The sequence below is a fragment of the Pelodiscus sinensis genome, chromosome 3 (assembly GCF_049634645.1).
Source record: "Pelodiscus sinensis isolate JC-2024 chromosome 3, ASM4963464v1, whole genome shotgun sequence".
Classification (NCBI taxonomy): Eukaryota; Metazoa; Chordata; order Testudines; family Trionychidae; genus Pelodiscus; species Pelodiscus sinensis.
This window is the reverse complement of record NC_134713.1, coordinates 81,194,624-81,207,777: the sequence shown is the minus strand read 5'-3', so window position 1 is coordinate 81,207,777 and position 13,154 is coordinate 81,194,624. Positions and strand designations below refer to the sequence as shown.

The 13,154-nt window shown below is 38.1% G+C and overlaps 1 long non-coding RNA gene across 2 annotated transcripts in view; it reads left to right on the top strand.

The window, feature by feature from the left end:
* The window catches only part of LOC106732016 (uncharacterized), a 97,394-nt gene extending 87,238 nt beyond the window's left edge, over window positions 1-10,156 (top strand). Inside the window, exons 3-4 of one of the 2 annotated variants that reach the window (XR_012902641.1) lie at window positions 8,537-8,588; window positions 9,852-10,156. This is a non-coding gene — a long non-coding RNA (uncharacterized LOC106732016). The remainder of the gene's footprint in view (window positions 1-8,536; window positions 8,589-9,851) is intronic. The other variant, XR_001368258.3, reaches the window with a different exon arrangement.
* Window positions 10,157-13,154: the final 2,998 nt, after the last annotated feature.

Genomic DNA, 13,154 nt, shown 5'->3' with positions numbered 1-13,154 from the left:
CTGATTGTCACAAAAAACCCTACATCAGTATACCTCAGAGCCCAAGACTATCTCTAAAGAGTCAGGAAATTGCCTGAAAAATGACTACACTGCACTTTTGCAATGTGCTTGGAAAATCCCATCCTGCTTCCATTTTGAAATAAAGGATCCCTAAACCAAATTTAGTTACAGTTAGCTCTGAAGACTTCAAAAGGTCATTAATGAATGGTATCTTCTGAGTGCTGGGTATGAAAACACACAGAATCCCGTTGGCTATGTCTAGACTGCATGCCTTTTTCGACAGAGGCTTTGTTGCAGATACTGTCGACAAAGCCTCTGTCAAAAAAAAAGCATCTAGACTACGAAAAAGCAAGACGCTTTTTCGAGAGTCTAGATGCTCTCATTCGAAAAAGCAGTTTTCATGCAATAGTGCCTTTTTTCGAAAGAGTACTGTTGAAAAAAGGCATTATTCCTCGTGAAATGAGGTTTACTGCTGTAGACAAAACTGCTGCCTTCTGTCAACTTACTGTCAACAGAATGCGGTGGTAGTGTAGACGCAGGTATAGTTTTGTTGAAAAAACCCTGTAGTCTAGACACACTCTTTCTTGGCTTTTGGGTCTGCATTTTATTTATTGAATGTACTACGGTTCTAGATCACAACACTGATGTAACTATTCAGCACTCTGGAACACAGCAATGATTTCTTGGGGTTTTGTTCCTCAAATAGGTTCATGTTTCTTCTTTCCGTGGGCTCCAAAGGAGAAACAGATCTGAAAACAAAGTGAAAATGGCAATTTATTGCCTTAATCTTTATGATAACAATGTGTGTGGGAAGAGCATCCTAGAGGAAAGGAAGATGGATCTTGTAAACATGAAAAAGCCCATCTGTATGTAATGTCCTATTGCAGAGTTCACCTGGGCCTGGGTTCTGTTCTCAGGCCCAATGTAGCAAAGTACTTAAGCATGCGCTTATCTTTAAGCACAGGATTAGGTCTTCTGTTGTCAGAGGGGCTCTTCATTTAAGTTTAAGCATATGCCTACATGCTTTGCTGGTGGAAGGCAGTAGTGATTTGGCAGCTGATTACTGCATCGACCCAATTGGCAGTTCTAAATTTTCCACTTAAGAACAAACAGCCAGACTGCAGGGATTGAGCCTATAGTCAATTGACCATATCTTCATTGTGAGTGAAATCCCTGTCTCATTGAAGTCAATGGAAATGTATTTCATCAGGTTGAGATTTCTTTCTGTATTCTCAGGGATTGTGGTGGGTGAAAAGTGGAGAGGGGGAAAATGGAAAGCAATGCTAACCACTTTCCAGGACTCCCACAACTGAGATGTTGGCTGCCTAGCTACTGGCAACATCTATTCAATTTCTTCCTAACATCAAGAGAAAAAGCCATAGCATGGATGATGGTGATACCTTGTTTCACCAACCAACAGAAAGTGGATTAGTAAAGTGGCACCTTCTCTTTTGGTGCCTCTGTTTATTTCAGTGACAAAGCCAAGCTACACTACCATAGCACAGCAGTGCCAGTGTAACTGAGACCCCATGGAGCTGATTTTTGCTGCTGTGCACATCAAGGTAGAAAAGGGTGGGTTTTTTTTTTTTTTAAAGAATAGATTAAGACAAACACCTGTTAGGCATGGTCTATGGATAGTCCTGCCTCAAGGCTGAACTAAATGACCTCTTCTGGTTCCTTTCAGCTCTACATTTCTAGATCAGCACTATTCCTAATGAAATACCAAGAGCTGAATTTTTACTCTGGACTATGAAAACATATTACAAAAAAACGCACTTTGGTTCTCAGATCCCAGTGTGAGATTGCAAAGCTGATTTCGTCTCCCTCAAAAAGGGTGCATCTACAAAGCACCCCTACCTCAAAATTGTATACCTGATTTTGAGGTAATTTCAAAATAGCTAATTTTGTAATTTGAGGCTGTCTATTTTGAAATATAGCAGTATTCCAACAAGTCCCTTAATCCTTATGGAACAAGGGTTACAGGGACGCCAGAATAGCATGCCTGTTATTTCGAAATAACAGGCGTGTTTAAAGATGCAGAATTGCTATTTTGAGATACTTCCGGTATCCTGAAATCACCCTGCTGTCTAGACGTAGCTAAATTAAGCAAATGTGGGCTGGTTGTACTTACGGCTGAAAGCATGTTTTAGTGGAGTCCAGCTAGTGCCCTGCAGCAGTATTACAATACTAGCATGTGGCTTTGCCTATATATAAGAGCAAGTGAGATTAAAATCCATTTTCTGCAAATATTCATGCCTGGGAAACTTAATGGAGTGTTTGGGAAAAGGGGCATGAACACAGCAGATGCAAATTCATTTTCAAATTCAAATGAATATTCATTAAACTTCTCCCACCCCACTCCTAGTATTCTCCAAGCACTAGATAATGCCATTTTAATGACAAGGCTTCACATTTTTGGACTCTTATAATTGCTGTTACCAGTACACATGCTGCTACAGATAACTTCCCTGTGGATTATTTCCTAGTTGTTATGTCTATTTTTGGAACCTTAAAAATCTCTTTTAGAAATGTATGCTTTGAATTTGCCTCTACATGTTAATGATCCATGCCCTTGGAATAAGGTTTTAAGGCCATTAAAAGGATCATTGCAACCCATTTTGATCCATAGATAGGACTAGGGAGTTTGCTATTTGAATCAAATGATAAGATTCTGCTGATCTGCTGCTTTAACTTGTATCGACATTTTTCACACTCTTTAGCACCGAAACTGTCATATATCCAACACAGGAGCAATTCCCTGCTTGGAGTGATCTATTCCTTATCTATTAGTATGTGGGTGGATTGGGTAAGCAGTTCCATGGAGATTTGCCACAAGTGCAAGAGCAACAAGGCTAAAAGATGTTTTATAAAACAAAACAAAAAGTACATCAAAAGGAGTGAGATATATGAAGTAAGAGAAACAGACCCAAAGAATGAGAAGATGTAACTGTAAACACACTGCATTAATCATCCAAATTCCATTGAAGTTGGTAGGTATCTTTCTGTTGATTTGCATGGACTTTGGACTGGACCCCATATACTGCATACGCTAAGAAAGAACTATAAATTGCCAAGGAATAGTATAGACATAATAGATTATAACATTGATCAATTCAAGAGTAATGCCCAAGAGGAAGGTTTTTAGACCCATATGGATCCTAACCAAAATCTTCAGCCACAGAGTGGTGGTAGAAGACTATTGGAGGTTTAGAGGGACTGAGAAAGGGAAACTTGGAAGTTATGGCCACTCTACATCCTGGCCAAAAACCTACAAACATTTCATGAAAAAAAAAAATGTGGCAAGAAAATTTTTCATTCACAGTTTGCAAGTTTTGGAGCAGTTTGGTGTTCTGTACATTTTCTTGCCAAATGGAATTTAATTGTCTTATATGCTTTGATTGGCTTCATTTAAAGTGCTTCAGAATCAATGGTGCTCTTTTCACCACCCGAGAGTGGCTATTTCACATTTCAAATAGAACCCGATTGCTGGAAATGTTTCTTCATATCTAGCCTAAAGCTTCCTTCATTTATTTCAATGCACTGTTTTGCAAGGAAGAAACTCTGGCATTCCTTAATAATAAAATATGGAGCATTACTGAATAAGTAATATAGCTATAACATTAATCTATTCTAACAATGTACCAATTATAAGCTGGTTCATTTATTTCCCATGAATGTGAAGGGCAGTAGCTTTGACTAATCTCAAGGGACATATTTTGCAAATTTCCACTCTTATCCTTTGCAATACACCTTAAATGTTACCTGCAATATGCTAGCAGTCCAGTATTTGACTTTATCACAGTGAAGAGACTGTGTGTAATTGACTTTTTATAACTTATTAACTTTCACGTGACTCCATGGTCTGTGTTTAAAAGATATCATTTACTGATTAGCACTTCCCAATTACTTTTCAGTCTCTATATACACACAGTTGTGCTGTTGCAGTAACTTCATAAAACACAGCAAAATCTAACTTTTCTATTTCTGGAAGAAGTCAGTTTTAATTACCATGTCCAGACCAATATGGCTCATTCTCATGACAAGGCCAAAGCATACCTCCTAGGGGTGGGCATGTGCTTCAGTGGGAGAAAGGACAGGTAGTCTTCATCCACCCTTCGAGGAGTTTTTATGCTGTACTTGGTTGTAACTCATATCTCTGCAATTGGAAGTGCTGGGAAAGGGGACTTGCTAGCTCTGCTTGCGGCACTTCCTGACCCAGAGGAGACTTTCGGGGACAGACTGTGGGAGTGGCCACACTTCTTTCTCCATTTGCCAAGATGGTTATGCTGTTAGGGCCATTTGTTCCATCTCTTTTGAGGTGCAGTGAGACTGTCTCTGTCTGCTCTGTGTTTCTGCCAGTACACCAGAGGCACTATGCCTATCGGTGTCATAATATGTCCTGACATTTGTTCCTTAATATAGCTCAGGCTCATAGGAATGCAACATGGAGACTGCACTGTTAAATACACTGCAGTCCCTTCAATCGCCTTCCCTTCTGTGATCTATGAGCATGATGTCCTACCCTGAAGGCATTTTACCTCTGTTATCCTGCTTTGCTTCCATGTGAACTGCCTTGGCATCAGAGCCTGAAGGAGAGCCACTCCTCTGGTGGCTGGGCTACTAGATAGGGTTTGTCAGGCCACTTACAAAGGCTCATACAGTTAGGCATTTGGGACACTGTTTCAAAAGAAGATACTGAAACTCTGTTGGGATTGGTAATGGCATTCGTTCAGGAAAGGCTCACCCAGCTGCACCACAATGAGTAAACAAAAGAGGCAACAGAAGAGAAGAGAGAGGGGAGAATTGGGTAGCATAGAATAGGTGAAAAGAGAGGAGAGGCAATTTTATATACCACACACTGAATCCAAACAGAACATACACCTCATGTCACCTGACAGTGAGAACAGACATTATCATGGCACTGTAATAGCCAGTGTTGCAAGCTATTTGCACCTTACACGATTTTTTTTGAATAGTTTAAGAACTCTACTAAAACCCATTTGAGTTTTTGCTTTCCTAGCTTCTAACTTTAACTAGCAGTCCTTGATAAGATAACAACATCACAGTTTAGCTTGACATATTATATATTCTATATGAACTATCAGAAACCCTTATACTTAACAGTAAATTATTTGATTTACAAGGATAGATAATAACAATTGTTGCATCATAGAATTTATGTAGACAAAAACACTGAAACAGAAAATGTTGACAATGAAAACGTTTTCCATTAAATCCATAAATAATATTTTCTGTTTCTTTTGTACTGATAAATTGCCATTACACTTAAAATGTACAGGGATTTTGACATGCTCAACTCATTCACAGACTCTAATTACCAGAAAATGAAATACCTATCAGCATGTTGGGCAATCCATTTTGCAATGTGTTTCATTTCCATAAAGACTAAAGGAAGGTTTTTTTAACAATTAAGAACAGTGAGAGATGGCAGGTTTTCATCATGGGAGAAACCCTGATCTTAGCAGAGATCTAAGACTCTCTTGGATATTGCATGATAAAACTTTTAACAGAGAGTACACCAGTTATTTGACTGTTGGAGTTCGGGGACTGAAAGCAGGGAGTTGTCTCAGAAACCATTTTACAGCCCTAAATATAGTAGCGACAACTATAACACAAACTGGGGTTTATGATATTGGTGCATTCTTCTACAGTATATCTGAAAGGAAATCAGAACATTATATCAATATATATATAGTGCAGACTGTGTGAATAAACTGTAGATTATATGGGTTTTTTTGTTTGTTTTTTAAAGATATCTAACCGCAGTTCCAATCTGAATTATAGCAGCAGATCCACCTGTCCAGCCATTTTCAGCAATAATGTTCTGAAGACATTGTTGTGACCATTGGGCCCATAACATTTTTGCCTGCTTGGGAATTAACCATGAAAAGTAGGTCAGGATATTTTTAAGAAAGCATTTTATAAACAGGTGCAGGGAAACCACACAGACAAATGGAATTCATTCAAACACTATTGATCTAGTTCTTGATAAATAAATAATGTGTCCAGAAATTAACACACCAAAATTAGTGTGTCAAAAATGTAGATCTAATTGCTGGGCAAAATAATAAATGGACTTTGGGGAGAAAATTGGCTAGTGAGTGAGCTTCACCACCATGGTGTTACCAACCCCTCTATCTCCTGAGGCCCTGGCCTAATACCGACGTCAGCCTAAAATATTTCCTGACCTGACCAGGTCAATGAAGGGGACCTAGATAACATTTCCACCTCCACTAGCTTTAGATTAATTCCAAACTCTACCTGGGATGAAATGGCATTGGATTTTAACAACCATAGTTGTAGCCCATTTTAACTAACTTCTCTTTTTCCCCAAAGGACAGTTATTATAATCTTTGATACCATGTAAGAAACTATCAATCAAGGGATTTTTTTCCTTGCTAAAAACTGTCACCAGCAACACGGAAGAAAAGCCTTATTTAATACCTTACCTTTCAAATGCTTTAACTGTTTTTCTTTCTTTCCTGTATCTTAAATTAAACATTAAAAGTATATTTGCCAAGGTACTAAGTAGGCTGAGGTCTCTGTATAATAATCCCTGAGTCTTGTTTACCACAGTTTATGATTGGATAATGACTGGTTTATGTTTCCACCTTTGGGTCCCTATATTCCATCTATATCACTGCTAACACAACTGACTCTCTAGGGAAAGAAGGGATGTGAAAGATGCCAGGGTAAAGGATTTAGAGATGAGTTTAAAGAGGAATGTAAGAATTGTTATATTGGATCAGATCAGGGGTTCATCTAAGCTGGGGGGAAGGGAACCAATGGCTTGTTGGCCAGATCCACGCCCCGCCTCCCCTTTCCCTTCCCCATCTCACTTTGATCCAACCCACAGTAAGGCTTGGGCTTCCCACTGCAGTGGGCCGAGCCAGCACTCATGCCCCAGCCCCGCAACAAGTCTCCAAACCTGGAATACAAGCTCTGGCTCACCCGGCTATAGGGGAAGCCCCAAACCTCAGTGCTGGAGTGTGAGTGCTTGGTGCTCTGAATTGAGTGTGAATATGGTGTGTCATTTATTAATTATTATTTTATTTTATTTTATTTTACTTTATGCTTCTCAGTTGTGAGCCAGGACAGTGAGGTGTTTGTGGTTGTATTTCACTTGTGCATGGCCTGACTGATGTTAGCATGCGTCAGTGTCCCCTGACTGAAAAAAGCTTTCCCACCCCTCATCTGAGCACATTGTGGCTATGTCTAGACTGGCATGATTTTGCGGAAATACTTTTAATGGAAAAGTTTTTCCATTAAAAGTATTTCCGCAAAAGAGCATCTAGATTCGCAAGGATGCTTTTGTGTAAAAAGTGCTTTTGCGCAAAAGCATCTGTGCCAATCCAGACACGCTTTTGTGCAAGAAAGCTCCGATAGCCATTTTAGCCATCGGGCTTTCTTGCGCAAAAAATTAAGGAAAGTATTCTTGCACAAGAGGGCTTATCCCTGAGCGGGGGCGTCAGAGTATTTGCGCAAGAAGCATTGAATTCTTACATTAGAACGTCAGTGCTCTTGCGCAAATTCAAGCGGCCAGTGTAGACAGCTGGCAAGTTTTTGATCAAAAGCGGTTGCTTTTGCGGAAAATCTTGCCAGTCTAGACGTACCCTCGATGTTCTTGTTATCCATAGAAATGTCTGATCCTTTTTTGAAGTTCCTGTCTTTGATGGCAATGAGTTGTATAGAGTAATTTTACAAACAGGTATGCCCTTTTATGTGTCTTCAATCTGCTACCTTTCAATTTCACTCTTATTATGAGAAAGGGGGAAGAAAATGCCTGATTTACCTTCTCTATAGCATTTGTTGAATTGTATTCTCTTATCATGCCATCTCATTTCTCTCTCTCTCTCTCTCTCTCTCTCTCTCTCTCTCTCTCTCTCTCTCAGATAAACAGTCCCAGTCTTCTCAATCCCTTTTTTGCAGGAAGGCTTTCTCATTGCCCCTCTGATTTTGTAATATCCTTTTGAGATGGGCTGCACACAGTTTTCCAAATGAGGCAGCATCACTGACTTATAATGGCATTATAATTCTGTGTATGTTATTCTCCATTCCTTATGCATCCTAACATCTCACTTGCTTATTTGACTGCAGCTGCTCATTGAGTAGAGATCTTCATTGAACTGTGTACAGCCACACCTGATGTTCTACAATTAATTTGGATATGTGTAAGGTGTAAGATTATTTCCTCCAGTGTATATTACTTGGAATCTATGAACGTTGATTTTCATTACCATCAAATTGCCAGTTCACCTAGCGTAGCCAGGTTCCTCACTTCCATTTTTGAAGACTATCTCTTTGCCTCAACTCACCAGTTGAATCCTGTCATTCAATGGGTATTCCATGAATAACTGTTTTGATGAAAGGTAGGATAAGATGTCAATGGCAGCACCAGGCAAACAGGTAGATATCCATGAAAAAAGGTCAGACATTGTGCTTAAGGTATGGAAAAGTTATAAGCAATGGGAAACAGAGTCTTTTAAAGACAAGCCTTATTTAACTTTATCTCTAGGTGGATCTATCAGCACCACAAATGCTGAAGACAAGAAAATATGGAAATAAATGTAAGCTATTTTGGTGCATTGTTTTCAGAATTATAATTGACTCCATCTTGTAGAAAGAGATTTCTTGTAGAAAGTTGTCTCCTCAGCCTAAGTGACAGCAAGATTTCCTCATATGACTGCTTGTCTGAAGAAGAGCTCTGTGTAAGCTCGAAAGCATGTCTCTTTCACCAGCAGAAGTTACTCCAGTATAAGATACTACCTCACCCAGCTTGTCTCTCTAACTCTTATGACACATTTTTACTATTTTATTATGACTGTTCATTTATCTTGATGATAAGCTGATATCTGGAATTGGTTGTAAATGGTAATTATTCATTGTTCGAAATGTTAAAAAACATTTTTATTTTCATCAGTTTTTCTGCAAAATATTCTTTCTTTTACAAAATGATGAAATTTGAACATTTTTAAATAAACATTTTGGGAAATAATTTTTGGTTTTCAAGAATGATTTTCTGCTTTTTTAATATTCCCTGTAATTTTTCCATTAAAAGGTCTATAGTTGATATGCCATTTCACTGAAATTACTTTTTAATAAAAAATGAAATCAGCCTTGCCCGTATTTAACTCACTAATTTGAAAAGGGGAAATAAAATGTTTAAAAAATCAAATAAAATACCAAGACACTATTTCCTAGTGTCTTAGGTTATTTGGTTCTGAAGCATTCTGAAAAAACAAACAAATAAAAAACCACCCCCCAAAACCAAAACTACAAAAACAAAAATTGCTTATTCCATTAGAAACCACCAAGTAATCCTAGATGATTGATGTATTTGTCATGTGGTTTCTTTGAACACAACTTTCTGTATTCTGTTCAGGAAATTAGGCAAGGACACCGTGGATGCATCTACATTGCCCCCAAAGCTTGAAATAAGCTATGCAATTTGAGCTATGCAAATTAGCTATCTTATTTCTAGTCAATTTTGAAATAGCTTATTTCAAAATTTGGTGCTGTCTACACAGCACTTATTTTTGAAATAAATTGCTATTCCAAAATGTCTCTTAACTGCTGTGGAATGAGGTTTACGGGGACATCCAAATAGGGAGCCTGTTATATTTTGAAATAATGGGCATGCTCAAAATACATGGAATAGCTAATTTGGGATACCTCTAGTATCCCGAAATAGCGCTGTAGTGTAGACATAGCTTGTGTGTCCAGTTTCCATCCACCAACATCAACAAATTTGTTTGAATTTATACAAGAAAGTTAATTTAAGTTTCTTAAGAAAACACAACATTTTAGAAATGTTTTTCTTTTTATTACAGGACCTTTTTTGGAATCTCCCAAGAAGAGCTAAATCCAAGAAGAGGAAATATTAAATTACAGCTTTCATTTATGTATTTTATATAGCTTCAAGCTACTTACATTTTAAACTCACAAGTTTTTCTTTCTTTCTTTCTTTCTTTCTTTCTTTCTTTCTTTCTTTCTTTCTTTCTTTCTTTCTTTCTTTCTTTCTTTCTTTCTTTCTTTCTTTCTTTCTTTCTTTCTTTCTTTCTTTCTTTCTTTCTTTCTTTCTTTCTTTCTTTCTTCCCCCCGTTGACCTGTAATGGCTGAACTCATTCTGAAGGGATGAGAAATGCAGGACAATGTAGCACTTTAAAGACTAACAAGATGGTTTATTAGATGATGAGCTTTCGTGGGCCAGACCCACTTCCTCAGATCAAATAGTGGAAGAAAGTAGTCACAACCATATATACCAAAGGATACAATTTAAAAAAATGAACAAATATGAAAAGGACAAATCACATTGCAGAACAGAAGGAGGATGCGGGGGGGTGGGAAGGGGGAGGAAGGAAGGTAAGTGTCTGTGAATTGCTGATATTAAAGGTAGGGAGAGTGGGATGTTTGTGAGTTAATGGTATTACAGGTGATAATTGGGGAAACTGTCTTGATAATGGGTGAGAAAGTTCAAAGACTTGTTAAGTCCTTGTCGGTAAGTGTCGAATTTTAACATGAATGACAGTTCAGAGGATTCCCTTTCAAGTGCAGATGTAAAAGGTCTTTGTAGCAGAATGCAGGTGGCTAAGTCATTTAGAGAGTGTCCTTTCTGGTTAAAGTGGCAAGAAACTGTTTTCTCTTTGTGAAGAGAAAACAGTTTCTTGCCACTTTAACCAGAAAGGACACTCTCTAAATGACTTAGCCACCTGCATTCTGCTACAAAGACCTTTTACATCTGCACTTGAAAGGGAATCCTCTGAACTGTCATTCATGTTAAAATTCGACACTTACCGACAAGGACTTAACAAGTCTTTGAACTTTCTCACCCATTATCAAGACAGTTTCCCCAATTATCACCTGTAATACCATTAACTCACAAACATCCCACTCTCCCTACCTTTAATATCAGCAATTCACAGACACTTACCTTCCTTCCTCCCCCTTCCCACCCCCCCGCATCCTCCTTCTGTTCTGCAATGTGATTTGTCCTTTTCATATTTGTTCATTTTTTTAAATTGTATCCTTTGGTATATATGGTTGTGACTACTTTCTTCCACTATTTGATCTGAGGAAGTGGGTCTGGCCCACGAAAGCTCATCATCTAATAAACCATCTTGTTAGTCTTTAAAGTGCTACATTGTCCTGCATTTTGCTTCAACTACCCCAGACTAACACGGCTACATTTCTATCACTATTCTGAAGGGATGAGAAGGATTAATCAAGATTTTTTTTTCATAAAAACATGCAACAAATCTATTGGATTTCTTCTTATGCTAATTTTGTATAGTTTAATCCTACTTTCTGATCACTTTTTCTTTAACATGCTTATTACTATGCCAGTTTATCGTTTACAATGAAAAAAGTTTCACACAAAAGAAGTCTCGTCTTCAGACTTTAAAGAAGACAAAACATTTGGATGGCAATGCCTAGCTGGACATGGGTAATGGTGAAGATACAGTCTACGAACTTTGAAAAAAATCATTTTATTCTTCTTTCCTTCCTCCGATCTGAGTGCTACTGTTGCAGCTGCATATTGTGCCTTGTGCTGCGGATGTGTGACACAGAGCAAAGGATGACACAGTGCTGGGAAACCAGAGGAAAAGCCAATGGAACTGTAAATTCCTCACCTCCACCCCCCATTTTGCTCAGCAGGGTGTCCTCTGAATTTCCTTCAACCGAGAGGAACTCATTTTGGATTTTCCCTAAAAAAAGCAACAGAGCATGGCTGTCCATTGTTCTTATACACTGGACTCCAAAACTACCTCCTCTCCTTTTGTCTGTCTTTTTCTTTAAAAACAAAATCACTCTGCTAGAGCGAATATTGTACAGTTTTATCCCATGAATATAGACACAGCCTCCACTCTTCCTGCTTCTTATGGGACATTTCCATAGAGGATTTGTAGCAGCACTCTAATACAGTATATGTATATTAATGAACAAATCAGTCAGCCCCCTATTCAGCCTTTTCCCACAATCACTTACTCACAAACAAACTTTCAGGACAATATTTATGCTGCAAACAAAAATTGCAGAAGTAATTAAAAGGCAGTGGCAGGTCTGTAGGTCCAGCCAGCCTTATTTCCTCTTGCACATTCATAGTTTTGTAACTGGATACTGGATCACTAACTTTTTCATGAGTAGCCCTAGACTGCCCTTGTATTATCCAGTGCTCTTAACTGTTAATGGTAATTCTGCATGTAGCTTGAAAACAGTATATAATATCCTGAAATGATTAGGATTGCCAGGTGTCCGGTTTTGAACCGTACAGTCCAGTATTTGAGCTTTCTGTTCAGGAAACAAATTGAGAAAATATAAATGTCCGGTATTTTCTAAATAAGATGTAATGTAGATTATGATGTAATGTCAAGTGTGTCCAGTATTTTTGTTGAAACCATCTGGCAACCCTAGACATGATGACTGTATTTTTTATTATACTCTCTTAGCACAGGGCTTCAGCATTGCTGTCTATAGTTAAGATACTTCCTCTGTAAAGCATTGAAAGAATTGAGTTATAGGGTAAAACTGTACTGAAAATGTCTTATAAATTATCAGTGTTTAACATTTGGGTTCAATTTTTGCACTACAAATGCAAAGAAGTTCCTTAGCATCTGTGTTGTTTCTTATGTCAGTATGTGTCATTTTAGCTTTGTTCATTTAGCCAAACGACAAATACCAAGCAAAGTCAGGGAGCTACAGTGAAAACTTCTCATCAGTGCAGTTATCAATGGAAGGTACTAACATGTTAGCCAACAGGGCCAGCTGCAATCCTAGTCCTGATGAAGGTGGAACTAGTGTGAAAGATTATTCAAAAGAAATGAACATCTTGTGTTCCTTTTCATGAAGGGTCAAACTAAAAAGTACCCTGCACCTGCAATTATGACTTTATTAGCAATTTAACTATACTTTATCTGCCACATTCACATCAGACTCAAATCCTGAAATGGGAGAAATGGTACCTGGAAGAATTCAGTCAAATCATATGGACCAGTTTGTGTCACAGGGAGAGACAGCTGATGCTATGTATTGTCTGATTTAAAAAAAAAAAAAAAAAAGAATATGGAGCCATCAAGTTCTACTAATGAAGCCCAGTGAAGTCAATAGAAAAACTCCTGTTGACTCTACTGAGTGTT